The 5,084-nt window shown below is 44.8% G+C and overlaps 1 protein-coding gene across 1 annotated transcript in view; it reads left to right on the top strand.

Annotated features, from left to right (window-relative positions):
- Nucleotides 1–1,033: 1,033 nt before the first annotated feature.
- ZC3H11A (zinc finger CCCH-type containing 11A) overlaps nt 1,034–5,084 on the top strand; it is a gene marked incomplete at its 3' end in the record, with an annotated part of 10,738 nt that continues 6,687 nt past the window's right edge. Inside the window, exons 1-2 of the mRNA XM_015650432.3 lie at nt 1,034–1,066; nt 4,811–4,863. The remainder of the gene's footprint in view (nt 1,067–4,810; nt 4,864–5,084) is intronic.

Raw genomic sequence — 5,084 nt, 5'->3', positions numbered from 1 at the left:
CTTTTCCCTACAAAAAGGAAATTTTTTTTGTCCAAAAAAGAAGAGGAATGGGAAATAAAAGCAACCAGCCCCTTAAATCCTCCCATTCTCAAGCATTGATTGCACTGTAGCTGTTTTTTTTATGGAGAAGAAGCATCTTCTCCAGTCTTCTCCAGTCTTCAATACCCCAGGGCCATGATGAGGAAATCCCAGTGGGCTGAAAGAAAATTTAAACCCAAACATCTCCAAGTTGAACCTTGGAGCTGACTGAGGGACAGGAACGGGGTGTAAAATCTTTGTTGTGCAATGTCACCCTTCTTCTCTTCCCTGCTTTCCCAAGAGGCGTCCACGGCCACAGCTCTTAAATAAACATAACAGCCACAATGCCTTTTTTTTTTTTTTTTTTTTTCTTTTTGGTAAACATAATCCTGGCTCCATACAAAGAAAAAAAAAATCCTAAAAAAGGGCTGGGAACTCAAAATACCTTCCAGTTTGGAATTCTCATCCCTGAGGCGGCGTGAGGGAGAGGACGGCACAGCCGGGGCTGAGGGCAGCGGGGCTCTGGCAGGGACTGGGGACAATTCTCGGGACATCGGGAGGAGTTTAATCATGGAAAGGGTGGGCAGCCTTTGGAAGAGGCTGCCTGGGGAGGTTTGGAGTCGTCCTCCATCCCTGGAGGTGACAAGGAAGGACTGGCCGTGGCACTGAGGGCTCTGGGGGATCGGGAAACAACTTGATCCTGCAGGGATTTCCCAACCTCAATTCTGAGGGCGCAGAGCAGGGTGAAGAACCACGATCCTGTTCGCTTCACAGAGAAAAGCTTTGCCCGCATTTCCGAGGCTTTTGGAAGGATTTTAGAAGCGCGGGGAAGCGAAAGCACAGCAAAACCCGCCCCGCTCCGCCTCATGGCTCCGCCCGCCCTCTCCGTCGGGAGGATGAAGCCATTTCCGGCCGCCATCTTGGCAGAGGGCGCGTTGAGGCTGCGCGCGCGCCGGGCGCCATCTTTGAGCCGGGCACTGGGGACACGGCGGCGGCGGCGGCCCCGGCGGAGCGCGGCGACAGCGACACGGCGGCCCCCGGGGGCTCGGTAAAACTCCCCGATCGACCGTAAATAGAGCGCTTCGGAGCCCCGCGGCGGCTGGTGGGAGATGGGGGGACGCGGAGGGACAGAGGAGGCGGCGGCGGCGGCGGTGGTGGTGGTGGTGGTGGGGGGTGCTGGCCCAGCTCCGGCCCCGGCCCCTCCACAGGCCGCGCGTCCCCCGAGCTGTCCCCACAGCGTCGGGGGTGAGGTGGGATGAGGTGGAATTAGTGGGATTAGGTGGGAATAAAGCCGGGATAAGGTGGGTTTCCTGCTCCCGGGGGCTTTGGGGAGGGGGGGGAGGGCTGCGTGCCCGGGGTAGGCCCGAGGCCTTTCCTTAGGGCTTGTTCCCCCCCCCCACCCCCTCTAAATTAGCGCTCCCAACGCAGGTGCTTTATAAATCTCCTCAATTTCAGGTAAAACCTCGTTCCTTCCTGTTGTAGCAACGCGTCTAAAGGGCATTTCTAATGTAGTCACCTAATTACTCCTCATTCCCTAAAGGAACTTCAGGAGCTGAGTAACTCTGGATGCAGCCGGGCTGAATTCCTCCCGTAGGTTGTTAAAACAACGCAATTCGGTGAATTTTTAGGGGGCTTCTCGTGTTTTAAAGGTTGGAGCTGAGAGGTTTCTGCTTTCTGACGTCGAATTTTGTTATGGAAACGCCAAAAGGAGTTGGGTTTTGTTGTTGTTGCAGGGATCAGAGCCTCCAGGTTATTCCCAGAATTGCACTCAGGGTCACACTTGCTATGGAAAACCCGGCTTTATTTGTAAAAAAATAAAAAATAAGAGGAGATTTCTTGGGGAATAAAGGATTTTGGGGTTGAATTTGGGCACACCTGAAGCAGAGCAGGTGAGCTGGAGGTGTTGCTGGATGTGTCCAGGAGTTTTCCACGTAAAACTTCCTGGTGTTGTCACTTCCCGGCTCCTTTTCCAAGGTGAAATCCAGGGAAAATCGAGTCTTTCTTGGGATTTAATGATTTAATAAAATATTCCCGTGAGAGGGAGGAATTGTCATAGTAAATTGCTGCCAGACCCTGGGGTTGAGCTCAGAAATACAGGGGAGGAAAATAAGTTTATTTTCTTTAATTATTCCTGTTTTATTCAAGAATGGATGGAGCAGCAGGTTTGGGATTGATTCCTGAGGAGGGAAAGCTGGAGGACAGTGAATAAAATGGCTAAAAAGGGAGTTAAAATATAGAATTCCTGGTGCTTTTCCTTCTTTGTTACCTGATAAACAGGAGGTGAATCATCAAATGGCCTTGTCAGGAATTCAAGGCACAAATGAAGCAGCAGGAGAGACTTTTCCAGGGAAATTTTGGGGCTTTAAATCCAAGAATTCCTCGCAGGGAGGTGCAGGAAAACTTCTGTTGGATGTTTTTATTTATTTTCCCTTTAAAATTAAAAAGTTCTTGTTGTTTTGGACCAGTTTTTGCTGACCCTCAGCTGCTGCATTTTTGATTTGATTTTTTTACAAATAATTGGTTTAAAAATATTTTACTACAAAAGTTTTAATGGAATTCTGGGCAAACAAGAGTTTAAAATTCTCTTAAATTGATACAAGACCTGCTGAGTGCACCAGAGTTACTCATTTTTATTCAGATTTTATTTTTTTTTAATTTTTTTTTGATTGCCACCTTGACACCAGTTTAAAATTAGAGGAAAAAAACATTTTTTAATGAACCTTTTAATAATTAAGTTACCTTGATGGAGTTTAGAACTTTGAGGGGTTTTGGAGGAGGGGGGGGTTTGGTTGATTTTTTTCTGTTGCTGTTTATTTTCAAGGTTTTATTCCCACTCTTTAAACAAGATTCACCCTCTGAACTGGAATATGGAAAAATATAGAAGGCAAACTGCTGATTTAGTTTAAATTAAATCTGAAGGGATTTTCTTTCCCCCCAGGGTGGTGGATGTAGGAATGTTGCATTTTTAGGTGTGTCTGACTGCCTGAGGAAAGGAAATTTCACCTTCCAGCCTGGGGATTCCTCCTGATTTGGGTTGGAATTCCTGCTCCCAGCCAGGAATGACCCCTAATTCCCAAGGATTTCAGTGTTGGCTTGAGCAAACCGAAGAATTTGGGCTTGAAATTGAATTTTAACTCCCAAGAGCGTTGGGGAAAACACCTGGAAAAATGTTGAACTTCCACAAGAACGAGCTCCAGGAGTTTTTAGGAGTAGATCCCCGTGAATCTCCATGACCCAAAATCTGATTTTGAAGGTCCAAAAGTGAATTTAACCCCGTGGAAATGGAAGAAGGGGAGGGAACCCTGCACTTAATTCCTGTTTTATTCCCTTTGTCAAGCAGTCAAAGAAAAGAAAACAAACAGCAAACCCAATCACTAACATGAGAATCCAACTTTTCCGCTCTTTATTTTAGATTTGGGAAAACTTCCTGGCCAAAAAAAAAAAAAAAACAAATCCTGGGAAAATTCACTGTAGTGTTTGTGTGAGTAAAAGGTTCCAACCATTTCTTCTTAAGCTGTAAAGAACAATTTCATTCAGTTTTGTCCTCCCCAAAGAGTCAGAAACCCTCTGCACAGGAATGTCAGAGGGGTAAAATTGACTTTTATTTGGATTTTAGCTGGTTTGGTTGCAGGTTGTATGGAAAAAGAACCCTAAAAATCTGATTTTTATGAGAATATCCAAAAGAAAATTGGGATTTGCATGAAAAATAATATTGAATTAAATCAATTTTTGGTGGTACCAGAAACCCCAATCAGTTGCTGAATTGGATCCGAGGCAAGATTCTGATGGATAAATGGATTAGGGACCAGCACAAATGGAAAAATTGTAATATTTGATGGAAAAAACGAGTGATTCCTGACCCAAATTCCCAATCCGTGCAGCCACGCCGCTCCCAAAGCAACCCCTGCTTCCCAAAGCTCGCTGCTCCTGCTTTTCCTTGGACCAGGGATCGAGGCATTCCCGAGGGATGGATGGATGGATGGGGATGGATGTGTTTGTCCCCTGGGCTGTCACCGTGTCCCCAAATCCCCTCTCACCGCCTTCACCTCATCCAAAATTCCAGCAATAATCTCATTTTCCCCCTGATTTTCCCCCAGTGAGAGACTGACCTGCACTTCCATCTGGGAAATGGGCCGAAATTCCTGATTTTTTAATTTTTTTTTGCCGGTTTTCTCCTTGTTTTGCTGTCCCTCCCTCTTTTGGGGTGTGTATAAACACAAAACTGGGTTTATACACACAAATTTGGGGTGGGGGATGTTTTACTGTACAGGTCATAAAGACGGGGGAAGGTTTTTGTGTTTTCTTAATAGGTGAAGAAATCTCAGAAGACCTGAAATTGCAACTTACTGAATTAAAATAATTAAAAAAAAAAATAATTAAAAAAAAAAAAATTAGAAATTTCCCCAGCTGTGGAAGATGGAGCCTCATTTTTGCAGCCACTTTGAATCCCGAGTTCATCTTTAAAACAAAAAAAAGGCGCTGGGGCATTTTTTAAAAAAAAATTTTTGTTGTTTTTTTTTTTTTATGGTTCTTTTTGGTTTTGTTTTTTTATTTTTTATATTTTTTTTTGGAAGAGCTAAAATATCCCTGGCTGTCTCCAGCGTGCCACTTTTGCCATGGACTCAATTCCTCCATTAGTTGTCAGATTGTTCTGAGAGCGCCTCAGAGTTTGGAATTGTTGGCTGAGAGGTTCCCTTGGAATTGTCAGGAGGAAAAAACACAAAAAAAAAAAACACAGAAAAAATTCTTTCTGCCCCTTTGTTATTCATTGACGGATCCCTTCGGCCTACAGGAGAGGGGAACCGCATGGCTGGGAAGATCAAAGGCTGTGCTCAGCCTGGCCAGGTGGGTGAGCTCCAAAATCCTCTGGGATTGGGGGAAAAAATCTGGGATTGCGGAGCTGGGATAGCGCCGGAATGCTCAGTGTGATGAATCCAAATATTTCCAATTAACAGTGGAAATACTGTGGAAATATTCCAGTGTATTGGAAATGTTTTGGGAATATTTAAATCTATTGGAAATATTTTGGAAATATTCTGATATTTTGGAAATATATTGGAAGTATT

This window comes from Parus major, chromosome 26 (genome assembly GCF_001522545.3).
Source record: "Parus major isolate Abel chromosome 26, Parus_major1.1, whole genome shotgun sequence".
Classification (NCBI taxonomy): domain Eukaryota; kingdom Metazoa; phylum Chordata; class Aves; order Passeriformes; family Paridae; genus Parus; species Parus major.
This window is presented reverse-complemented; position numbering and strand designations above follow the sequence as displayed.